The following is a 13,111-nucleotide window of genomic DNA, read 5'->3' as shown; positions in this document are numbered from 1 at the left end:
TGACTTCTAAAAGTTTTCAGCTTTTCTCTTGAAGTGTCTAGGTGGCAATATGCATCACACCCACACAAGGGCTGTTTTCTTTTGGAGTGGTGTCTGCTTTTTGTGTCTGCCTGTTTTGACAGTGTCTGTGTTCCAGGCTCTTGACCTCACCCGTGTTTGTGTTCTAAGCCAGAAACCGAGCAGGCCCAACCACATCCTAGTGTTCTCTCTGTAAAGTAGGGCCGGAGGCACCAATGAAAAGATTCTTAGATCATTAAAGCCTCGACACACTTTTAAGGCTCTGGGGATAAGTGTGAAGTCAGGGTAGCACCCCTGTCACTTTGCTTGTGTTTTATGTGGTTTAGAGGCCCCAGTGCACGGATCATTAGCGGGGTCTGCATGATCTGACGTTAAGGACACAGGTAGCAGTTTTAAAGTCCCCACTTGTCCGTGATCATTTTCTTCACTGCTCCTATATGAAACATAGTCAACTGGTGTTGATTGTTGTCAATTGCTCCCGAGCTTCAGCTGAGTCGTCCATGTGGAGAGTCCCATTCACAGGTTTTGTTAATGAGTGTCTCTGTGAAGCTTCTTGCAGCATAGAGAGCAGCTTGTAGAAAACTATTGACAGGGCTGACACGAGATTTCCTTTAAACAAGAGGAAATGAGAAAGGCCTCAAAACCATGACAATCTTATCACACAGTCAATGATGAGAGGTGTCCCAGGCCAGGGACCATCAAGAAAACGAGAGTGTAATGGGTAGGCCGGAACATCTGGGATGATACTCATGTCACTGCATAGACTGTGGTGTATAAGGACACGTTTCCTATGGAAGACAGATGCTGCCACCTCACTCAGATCTGTCCTCATCCACCATCTGACCCACCTGACAGACATGGGACATGTGCATGGTAACACCTGCTTGGCACTGGGTCAGTCTCCAGGACTGACAGGAAGGAGTCTTTATCTTAGCAAACTTTCCTGGTTCACAGTTTCCTTCCTTGCTTGTGGAGTGACGTGGGACAGACAACTCTGGATCTGTGGGTAAAATGCATGGCTGAAAGTGGTGAGCATAGTATAGGGAGGAGAGACATTGTTAAAGGTTGAAATTAGAGAAATGTCTGCAATCTGACTGGCGCGAGAGCCATCTTGGTGTGGAGTCCCTGTCAATTTGGCACGCATCAGATTCAGGCTGAGGTTCCAGGCTGAGGCGTTGTGAAATCTCAGGCGTGGTCTTTGCCTTGCACAAGCGACATGCAAAGACACATTTATGATTAAGCACAAATTGGCGGGGGAAGAACCACCTATTTCTACGTGGTCTGTGTGTGATACAGAGTGGCCTGAGCACGTGCCTTGAGGAGAGAGAGTCATATACTCTGGGTGTTAGGCCCATTGCAGACAGAAAGGCAGTCACAGACCTAGACTGACTAAGACAGTGGGGACTAGAAAGTGATTGGCCAACACCAAAGAACTAAGACAGGAGTAAAAAGAATGAACCATAGGAAAAGGTAGAAAGATGTATTGATACCGATGTATTGATCATGAGTGGTGAGGCTGAAAAGAGAGTTCCTTCTAAAGATCATCACCCAGGGGCCAGAGAGATGGTTCAGTGGCTCAAGTTCTGCTAGTGCAAAGGACCCAACTTTGATTCCCGGCATCCATACTGGGTGGCTCATCTCTCTCTCTCTCTCTCTGATTCTAGTTCCAGGGGATTCAATGTTCTCTTCTGACCTCTGTGGAGCACAAACACACACATAAATCAAAAGTTTTTTATTTTTTTAAATCTTTAAAAGGCGTGGCTCAAAGACTTCAAACACAGAGAGGTTGTGCTTGAAGGGGATGATGACTCTGCATGTTACACGCCGACTCTGGTGTAGTAGTTCCCACCTCACAACAAACACCACCTGATAATGTGATTTTTGTCAGGATAAAAATGATTCTTTAGGCCCTGTAACAACCATAGTCCTCTGCAGACTTAACAAAAATGCTTCGATTTCCATAGAGGAAAAGCTAATACAATAAAGTGTGTTTTTTTAAACCCACTACAATTACAGTGAAATTTCAAAACTGTTCTCTCTGTAAGTGTCAAGTAACTGCATGGAAAGTCAACAGAAATAGAGACATTTAAATGGGACAGCTTGGGAAACACTCATCTGGAAACACAAGCGTGTTCTTCTTGGAATTTGGGAACTTCACCCAGACAAAATATCTTACAGATCCCAAAAGATGTCTGTAAACTCAAAAGGATTGAGGCCACACAAAGGTTGTCTGTGGATAAAACGAAATAAAGTAGAGAGCTTCAAGAAAAACACTTCAAAATTCCTCAAATATTTGGAAACTAAATTGTATTAGGAAAAAAATCTAAAGGGAAACTTAGGATGTATTTTTTTTTTAACAGAAATAAATCAACCACAGACCACCATTGTCCTTATGCTACGGGCTCAGGTCTTATGGGATCCTCAGCAATGCACGCCCTGTTGAAAAAGGAAGATCTTCTTTCATGGCTTCTAGAAACTATGAGGAGGAGATAAAATTAAGCCTAATGAATCAGAAGAAAATAAGTCACCAGCTCAGAGCAGGGCACACCAGTAAAGACAACCAGACAACACAGACTAACAACACGGAGCCTTACTTTCATGAACAGAGCCCCCCCCCCAACGAATCCCAAGACTCCTAGGATGCCAATGTGCCCATCCTACTCACTTCCTCAATAAAGCAAGAACTAGTGATGCAAATCTGAAGGAAACCAGGCAAGGCAAAGAAAAACTTGGGGCAGCCCTCGTCACACAGAGAGAGATACAAAGATTCCAACCAGAGCCTTAGCAAACAGAAACAGATGTGGATCACTGCAAGATTCAGATGGTTGAACAACCAAAAGCCAGTTACTGGAACTCACCACATTAGCACACGATAAAGGTGAGAGTGCACAATAGTATGAATGGATGAAAAAGGAAAGAAAGCTCCTTGTAGAGAGGAAGGCATCTCCACAAAGAGGAGTCACAGCAAGCTGGAAACAGAAGGCTGAAAGCAAGCAAATGAGCTAAACATAAACCACCAGTGTTGGACTCGGAGTGAAAGACAGGATGAGTTCCTCCTAAGAGTAAGACAGATATTTGAACCCATGTTTCTGCTCTGCGTCAAATGGTGTTTTTAGCCCACGGCTTCATGTGCATAGTGTTCGGCAAAGAAAGGCTCTCAAAGACGATGTAACTTGGCAAAGGAAGATAACGCTGTGGAAAATGGTATAGCTAGAGGGTCTGACTCCAAAGTTCTGAACTAGATATATTATGAGCGGTGTCACTCATTGTCCCTAACCCCATAAAGTGTGCCAACCCCATTTTACAGACAAGGAGAGTGAGGCTGGAAGAGTAAAGGTAACAAGATTTACAAGCTAGAAAATGTCAAATGAAGAGAATAACCTATAGCAACCTATGTTTCTCTTGCTGTGTGTATGTGGGGGTCTAAGGGTGGAGGGACGAGGGAGATGGAGATAGAAAAAAAAATCACATATGGGGCCACATGTGTGGACACAGGAGACCATAGGGCAACTTGTGGGGGCAGGTTCTCTCCTCCCACCAAGCAGGTTCCAAGAGTTGAACTCAGGTCGTCAGGGTTGGAAGCCAGTGCTTGTACGGAACAAGCTCACTGGACCCACACAGAGAAATTAGGGGGAAAACGCAGAGATAATGAACTCAGGGGTCAGAAGCCTCGTGTGTGCTCAGCCATCCATCCTCCCACTGATCTATAGATCCTACTGGGTTCCAGTCAATGTCCTAGGCAGCCTTTTCCTAGAAACTGGCTGGCTGCTCTTCAATTGCACATAAGCAAAGGATCTCGGGTATCCCAAACAACTTTGAGCAGGAGAAGGACAAGGTTGGAAATAGATCTATCTCTGCACAGAGCAGAGCAGATGGTCCAGAAATAGACTCGGACATATGTGAACAGAGGATTTTGACAAAGCTGTGAAAACAATTCAGTGAGCAAAGCGTTGTCTTCCAAGATACAGTGTGTTGGGACAGTTGGCATAAACATGAAAAAAAAAAAAAAACCCAAGAGTTTCATCCATACCTAATTAAAAAATGGGTCAGGGCCTAAAATATAGAAGAAGGTAGACTCTGAAACATCTAGAACTTCTGTAACTTTATGGAGGGGGAGAAAACCCTTCATTACTAAAAAGTACAATCTGTCGAAGAAACTTCAGGTGTCCAAAAGATCATTAACCGAGTTGAGAGACAAGCTGCAGACGAGGAGGAAACATTGGCAAAGCAAACCGTTGAGAAAAAGCAGCCAGGCTGTACGCAGAAGTCCCTCACATGCACACAACTCAAGAAGAAGACGACCTCACAAAAGAAAAAAAATGAACAAGATATTCACAAATCATTCAATAGAGAAGATACATGGAGAACAAATGGCACATGAAAAGTAGCTCCCAGCCACTGCGGAGAAGCAAGATGATCCAGTGCGGGACCATAGCCCTCCATCAGAATGGTCATGCTGTGATCAAAGTCTGGGTGTACTCTAGGGAGAAGGCTCAGCAACTGGGGTTCATACGCTCCCGGGGAAGTGCATCCGTGTAGGGTGCCATTCACCCAGTTCTTAAAGTGGGCTCATGGAGGCTTTCATCCCCACATGAATTAAGCTTCACATAGGAAGAAATCTCTTCAGATGTGCGAGGGTCAAGACTGAACAAAGCACACTTGGATCCTTGGGTGCTCATGGGAAGAAATTTGCAAACAACCATCAGGAGAGGCAGCGGAACACAGCGAACTGATCCTAGCAGCAGCGCATGACTCTCATGTGTGAGTACACGTTCTCCTAGTGTTCCTAGTGTGAGAACTGGCCTGGCTTTTCACCCACTGGGTTGCTCTGTCAAGGCCTGAGAACATCTAGGCCTTTTGCCCACAATGGGGGCGCTCCTATGATCCAAGTATGGATTTTTGTGTTTTACTTGGTCATATAGAATGAGAGACCCTAGAATAGACACCAAGACATAAAACCTTTCTGCCTGGGTTCCATGACACGCCTTCATAAAGGTACCCATGCCTCCTACCTCTCTGCTCTCTGCTTTCCAGGTTGGGTACCTGGCTTACCTGGGCTGCCTTGGGCTCAGATGGTCTCTGCAGGGCTGCGTTCTGTGCAGAAGCATCCTTATGCCCTCCCAGCTCTCTGTTCTCTTAAGGGCTTTACAAGGTGAAACTTACCTTTTCTTTTATCCCCTCTTTCTCTCTGGCTCTGCATCTTCTCCCAGACATCGAGGCTGTATTAATCAGGGGCCTTTGACTCAGAAAACTGCTGTTCTGGGGGATCACCTGCTTCCAGCATTCAGTGTCTTCAAGATCCTAATTAGCATAAGACCATTTTGCAGTCCAGTAAAGATAATCAAAGCCATGTCTATTTAATCCAAGAGCACTTTTTCTTTCTCAGTCAACCATAATTTGATCAGATTTCTGAGATTTTTTTTTTTTTTTGGTTCATACTTGTGGAAATGTGAAATAACGAAGCAGTTAAAATTCATGATCTACACTTTTGTGTCATTATTATTGCATTAGCATGAAATTACACTTCTAGTTAGTCATAATTACACTCGTAATTATTCAATTTATCACCATAGGTCCTCCTGGAAGTTTTATTGGAGGATTTATTAACATTAATAAATTGTTTTTCTTCATCTCCCTGTTATGAATTCTTCTCATGTGTGATATGATGTATTGCCCATAAAATTATCACCAAACCTAAGCTTTGGGGGCTGTGAGGTCCACCCAGCATGCAACTCCATGACCATTGTCATCAGGAAAGAGCTGGTACCATGGCTGATTCAGAGTAGCCATGAGTGGGACTTTCTCCTTCTTGGCTGTCCCCATCTGGCCCATGGATTCTGCAGCTCATAGATTGGCTTGAGATCTACAGAGACTCCCACTGGCTGCCCACTTCCATCCCTGTTACAGTGTTCCATCCTCATTTCAGTTGCTGTGATGAAATGTGCTGACTAAACACTGCTTAAGGGAGGCAGGACCTTGCTTATTCAACTCAGAAGTCTAGGTTACAGCCCATCATTGTGAGGAAGACATGGTAGGAACTGTAGGCACCAGCACAAGGGCAGAGCAAGAATGAAGGCACGTGTGCTCACTTGCTTGCTGGTGCTCAGCTGCACATCTCCATTCTCACAGAGTGCAAGATCTCTCGCACAGGGAATGATGATGGCAAATCTTAGCCGCCAGTTTTAATACCTCTGGAACCAACTAAAACCAAGCAGACAGGTACACACACAAAAGGTTTCCTTAAGTGGATAATTGGAGGTAGGAAGACTGCTCTAAATCCTAGCCACACCTTTTGGTGATGGTCTACATAAAAGAGCACAGAGAAAGGGCGCTTTCTCTTTTTGCCTCCATGTCCCCATTCTCACTGGCAAGTTGACAAGTTCACCTGTCCTGCTGAGACACTCTCCACCACTGGTATTGGAACATACTCATTTGAATTCCAATAGAGACTGAAGACTTGCAGCCCTCTAGGACTTCCCTGGGATGCTAGTGCCATACTAGGACTGCTAGACACCCAGTCTCTCAGACTGAACAACTACTGGATTCTTGGTCTATTGGTTGGGAGACAGTCATTGTCAGTCAAACCACAGCTGGGAAACCGCACTAATAGATCACTTACTCTATCGGTTCTGTTCCTTGACTAGTGCAGGGAAGATGCTACTCACGGTAGGTTGGGTCTTCCCACATTAATCAACTAAGAAAATTCCCCACGTATGTGCCTACAGGCTAACAGATGAATCCATCGATGGCAATTTCTCACTATAATTCTCTCTCCAGGTGATTCCAAGTTGGCATTTGGCATTTGAATCCAACCATTGGCTACTGCTTGTAAACTAGTGGTAGTCTCTCTCTCTGTCTCTGTCTCTCCCTGTCTCTCTCTCTGTCCTTCTCTGTCTCTGTCTCTCTGTCTCTCTTCCTCTCACCCGCTCTCTCCTCCATTCTCCTCTCTCCCTCTGCCCCCTCTCCATCTCTCATTTCTTCCCTCTCTTTCCTTCCTCTCCCTCTCTTCCCTCCCTCTCCCCCTTTCCTCTCCTTTCAAAGCATCTTCTGTTCTCTAACTCTCATCAACACACCTTGGGAATATCCTTGGCAGAGTGTTCTAGACCCAACATTGGTCCCCCTTCTTTCTTAAAACGTTGAATCTCTTGTATCACAGTCATACCTGGAGGGTAAAAATGGTTGTGAGAGGTGGTGATGGTACTGTTCTGGTCTGTTAAAACTGGCATTTCCATCAAATATCTCAGAACTTGCTTGATCTTGGAAAGGCTTGGTGAGAAGACTGCTGTCTGGCCCACAGGAAAGTCCTTGCTGAAGTCGGGTCCTGTCAACTGCCTCCTCAAACTTTCTATCCCAGACTGCCCCAAAGTTTCTATCCCAGACTTCTATGTATAATGCCAGCTAGTGGTGTGTTCTCTGGGAGCTCCGGTGAACTGATGCAGTGAGGAGCTTAGAAACCACAGCTCCCATTTGCTACGCATAGTTGTCTCACCTACTGAACAGAGCATGTCTTACCCCATATCTTCTATCTATTGCACAGACTGCATCCTGCTCCACAGCTTCTGTCTGACCACTGACTTACAGGGTCTATGAGGTTTGGGAATAGGAGGTTTACTTTGGTCCTCACTGCACGTCTATAAAGTCAGTTCCAATTTTATCCTCTCTTTCAAATGATATAACTGAAGTGAGGGGAAGTCAAATTAATGTAAAGAGGGAGAGCAGACTAGGACCCAAGTCATGTTCACAGCTGCTATTGGTTGTATCTCTGCACCCTCACCACAGACTCTTTTGGGTCTAGCTGAACACCTGTTTATAAAACCACTTGCTGACTTAGGAACTCAGGGCTGGGCAGAGGGTCTCTGAGTACCCACACTCTGTGTAGCATCTTTACTATGCCTGCTTCTCAGCTTCTGGGTTGAAAGATGGCCCCCTCTCTATGTGGCAGCTAGCTCCAGGACCCATCAATCCCTCAGTTACCACACAACTCAAACACACAAATGATCTCTGCCCCCCACCTCAGCCCCAGCCACGTACCTCTGCTATGTCCAATACTATGTTGGGTGCTAGACTCACAGGGTTGCATGAACGGTTCTGATCTTGGGGACCATCTCCTATGGCCAGGTGATCCCAGTGTGAAATAATTAAAGTAGGGAGAACACGGATGCCATCCAGGGGAACGTCCTTGGAAGTCTATGAACGTCTGAGAATGGGGTGCTTCTCTTCGCTCCTCTCTGTGGCTCCCACTACACGCAAAGAATAAAGACAAGGGGCTCAATGACAAGTTCCATGGACTCTGTGTTCAGGTCTAAGAGAACCTGGCAGTGCAGGGATGGGCTAAAGCTGCCTCTGCAATGCTGCATAGGAAGTCAAAGGCTCTGTCCTCTTAGATCCTTGGGGGTCAGAGGTATCCCAGGAGTTCTGTCAGCCCCAGGTGAGTCCCAACCCAGCGTGATCCTGGTCAAGGATGCATGTTCCTTCCTTGGGACATTATTTCATAATTCATTCTCCTTAGGACTAGAGGCACAGTGCAGTTATTTACACAGCTTCAGGATGATGAGATGCAAGAAAGAATGAATACCCATTAGACCAAAATACATAATGAATACCCCCTCCAGTTTCTGCTCCTCTTTGCCTGGTTGCACCCTCCTTTACATTTAGGGAGGCTCACCAAATGACCCTATTTACAACCAACCTCCATTAGCTCAGTAGTGGGCTCTGAGGGTACTGACCCTGGGACTAATGGTAACCTCTGGGGAGAACCTTACGTAAGTGGGGGTCTTACTTTGGCCACCCACACCAGGTTCAAGGTAGTTCCAGGTTCTTGTCCTTCACAGTGGGGATACTCTGGGGGAGTTTTCCCTCCAGGTTCCTGCCACCCTTGACAGTGTTGTGCTCGTGTTCAGGGAGGGTCATGGCTGTAGCTGAGTTTGGGAGTTTTTTTTTTTTTTAGTGAAGATAGTAATGAGCAGATTCCCAAGGTTTGCCCTCTATCACAGGCAGAAGGCAGATCCGTCCTAAGGCTCAGGCAGGAGTTAGGAGGGCGGCTGTTCTGGGTAATTGTCCTCTAGAGCTCTGGTCCTCACAGCACACAGAGCTCTCATGGAGCTCCAGGATGTGGGCTTGTCTGGAACACTGCGTTCCCGTCTGGTTTGGATGCTAACAGTAAGAACAGGGAGCTCTAGAAAGGAGCATGTCTGGTTTAAGCACAGCTGACTGCACAGTTCACAGCAGAGCATGTTGTGAAAGCACAGAGGACTAGGTTGGGGAATTCTGAACTCCCAGGGGGGAAATCAGGGCCAGGCTCCTGCCGGCTCTGCTCACATTGTTGACAATGGTCCAATCACAGCCTTTCTTCTCTGTTTAATGACTTGTTAGTTTGTACCTATTATTGATTCTTTCTATGTCAAAGCACTCCCACCTGTGGGAGGCTCATCCCACGTGTAGAACAGTATGAGAATTTGTGGATACTATTACCCACCCTATGCTGGGAGTCTGGACCCAGTCAAAGCCACTCATGTCCCCGATCTTGTCTGAGGACAGTAATTCCCAGAAGCCTGGAGTTCATGGCCATATGTTCTTTGATATACATAAAAATGAACACAGACAAAGATCAGAGAGAGCAGAGACAGTGCCCATGAGGCAGAGATGGCCAGTTGCTGAGCTCTGGCACATCTCTGTGCTGGCACCAGACCCCTCAGACTACAGGTAGGGAAAGTAGGGACCCCAGGCAGGATTCTCTGAGATAAGGCTTCACAAGATCTCTGGTCCTGAGGCCAGTGGGGGTTCCCACCACATCTGGGGTGCTGGGGGGGCACAGGCAGACTTCTGGAAAGTTGTGATTGCTGGAGCTTGCCTTGTTAAGAGTGGGAAAAGTTCTTCACCAGCATTTGAAGGATCCCCCCATCCTGACATGGTGTCAGCTCTTCAAGGAGGACTTGGCATTAGGCCCAGTTGTAGAAACTCTCCACCAGGGAAACTAAGGACTCTCACAAATGACCTACCCTTATGCATTGTCATGCTGCCCACTGGGAGCCAGGAAATGCACTCACGCTACTCATGGTGTTTCTCAGTGGTGGTGCTATCCAGTCCCCTCCAAGTTCAGCACCTTCCTCATGACAACGACATATAGGGTTCTGCTCATGAGCGACCTGCCTCCCAAGAGCTTCATCAGCTGCTCTCTCATTAAAGGGACCTAAACGAGTTGCTGCTGCATATGGGTATGTGACCTGCTGTTCCTTCTCACAGATATGTGACCAACTGTTGCCTTGCCAGTTATGTAACCAGCTATTGTTTCTTCCAGCTGTATGGCCAGTTGTGCACCTCTCTCAGCTGTATGACCTGAGAGGTAGGCAGCTGCCTACCTCTCCAGCTGTGTGACCAGCTGCCCACCTCACCCAGCTGTATGACCAGCTGCCTGCCTCTCCAGCTGTGACTAGCTGCCCACTTCACATAGCTGTGTGACCAGCTGCCTACCTCTCCAGCTGTATGACCAGCTGCCTGCCTCACCCAGCTGTATGACCAGCTGCCTACCTCTCTAGCTGTGTGACCAGCTGCCCACTTCACCCAGCTGTGTGACCAGCTGCCTACCTCTCCAGCTGTATGACCAGCTGCCTACCTCTACCAGCTGTGGGACCAGCTGTGCACCTCTACCAGCTGTATGACCAGCCGCCCACCTCACCCAGGAGTGAGAACAGTGGCTGCTTCTCCCCAGCTTCATACTGGTGCAAATATGCCGAAGGACTAAGTTACACAGAGGCAGGCAGTGGGTCGCTGGTATCCATTGTGAAGACGTGATACTTTAAAAACATAGCTTTTTATTCATTTCAAAAGTGCAAGGTCTGCTTAACACATAAAAATGAAGGGACACGGACTCATCTGCATTACAAAAGCTGGCTACACCATATTCATTATGCTATTAATTTAATGCTCTGATTTACAGTTGTCTATAAATTGTAAATTACTTTAAAATACATCTCAAATGGAAAATGCATCTAAACTGTGGGTACATTATCTCAGGCCAGGGTGGAACCAGGAGCTTTTCTGAACATCCAGGGATCCACAGTGATAGAGGGCTTGGTCTGGTAATGTGAGCACAGACACACTAATGCCCCCCATCCCCTCGATCTCATCACTCTGCCCTCAATAAAGAATTTAAAGGGCCCAACGCCTTGCATGTGGTCATGGGGAGATGAGTGGCATTCATTACGTTTGACTTAATTTTTTTCCTAAATATGGAATGTGAGGTGCAGATCACTCTTAAATTATATTCTCACATGATAAACCAGCAGCCCAGAAATATGCAGCGATGTAATTGAATCCAGATGAACACGGTAGCGTGGGAGCGATGACCAGTGCGCGGCTATTTTGGGACCAACGCAAAACTGGCCAAAGCCGAGGACTCTTTCGCAAGAGGGCCTTGGGGGAGCCCATTACCATCTTCATAAAAAATGGTCTGATTTGAGGACACAGTCGATAACCTCTACAAACTAGGCATGAATGCTCTCTCAGTGCTCAGGCTACAGAGGTGCCCCATGTCCTTGGTGTTGTTCAACTCCAGTTGCAGGATGACAGCAGCACACTTCTCAGGGGTGTGGGTACATATGTATATGGGGAAATAGATGGGGTCCCCTGATGCTTGTAGGTATATGTCCTAAGAAGCTCTGGGTGCCAGCAGGAAGGGGCTGGTGGCCTCTGGACTGTGGGCTGGGTCAGGTCATGTCTTCGTTGCTTTTCTCACTGCTGTGATAAAATGCTTGACCCAAACAGCTCAAGGAAGGAGGGGTTTGTTTGGGCTCATGGTTTGAGGGTGCAGTCCCTTCTGGTGGAAGGGAATAGAGATAGGAGCTTGGAGAGGTGACAGTAGACAGCATCTCCTGTCTGGAAGCAGAGATTGGATGCTAGTGCTCATTTTTATTCAAACCAGGGCTCCAACCCACAGAGTGGTGCTGCCCCTATCCATGGTGGGTATTCCTGCTTCAGGTAACAAGGTCTAGAAAGTCCTTTAGACACGCCCAGAGCTTTGTCTCTTAGGTGGTTCCAGATCCTGTTAAATTAACAATGGACTTTAATCATCGAAGATCAGGAATGGGGAATGGGGAAACATACCAGGAAGAAACCTGTTCTTTCCTAGCTCCAAGTCAACTGGGGTATGCTTTAGATAGAAGTAGACAAAATACCCAGTACCTCAGATATTAAAAGCACTTTCTCTCTAATTGATCTGCACCATTTTGACAAAAACAGAACAAAAATAATCAGTGACCAAAAAAGAGCTGAATTTAGTTTATCTGGAAATACCTGTATTTCTTCTGGAATTCCTGGATTCCTTCTGGGAACGATGGTGTACTGTCCCTGATACAAATCATAGGGCATCTCTCTGCAGAATATAAATGGGGACGCAGCCTGTGGGAAAGCCTGCTTTCCTGGTTGAGCACAGGGCAGCTGGTGGAAGTTAATTAGGTTCACCTGTGTGACATGGTGCTGATCAGCACTTCCAGTCAGTCTGTCTGCACCAGGCAGAGCTGTGGAGCCTACATCCTAAAACTCAGGATGGCCACCAGCAATATGACACTGCACATAGTCTCTGGCTCACTCTGAGCATTAAATCAGAGCTCAGCCTGTTCCTATATCTTCCCAGGGCTGGCTGACAAGGCTGCACCCTTGGCTTCCAGCAGAGGCCACATTGGGACCCTGGGCTTCTTTCTAGGTAGCATGCTTCATTTGGTGCCATCTATTAGGAAGCTGTGGAGGGTAGAGAGCAGGGCGGGAGAGATGGAGAGACATCCTCAGGGTGTTCTTTCCCATCACTCTGGACAGGCTCGAGACAATGCTGGCATCTCAGCTGCTTCCACCAAAGCCCTGCCACATCTTCACCTTTACAGTGGTGAGGATGGCATCTTCTGAAATGAAAGGGTTTCAGCATTTCCCCTGGGAGAGGCTCATCCACAGCACATGGAGGAGCTGCTGTCTCAGAGGCAGTGCTACTCTCTCCTCACTTGTCTTGAAGACAAAGAAGAAGAAGAAGAAGAAGAAGAAGAAGAAGAAGAAGAAGAAGAAGAAGAAGAAGAAGAAGAAGAAGAAGAAGAAGAAGAAGAAGAAG

Source organism: Mus pahari, chromosome 17, assembly GCF_900095145.1.
Source record: "Mus pahari chromosome 17, PAHARI_EIJ_v1.1, whole genome shotgun sequence".
In the NCBI taxonomy this organism is placed as follows: Eukaryota; Metazoa; Chordata; class Mammalia; order Rodentia; family Muridae; genus Mus; species Mus pahari.
This window is presented reverse-complemented; position numbering follows the sequence as displayed.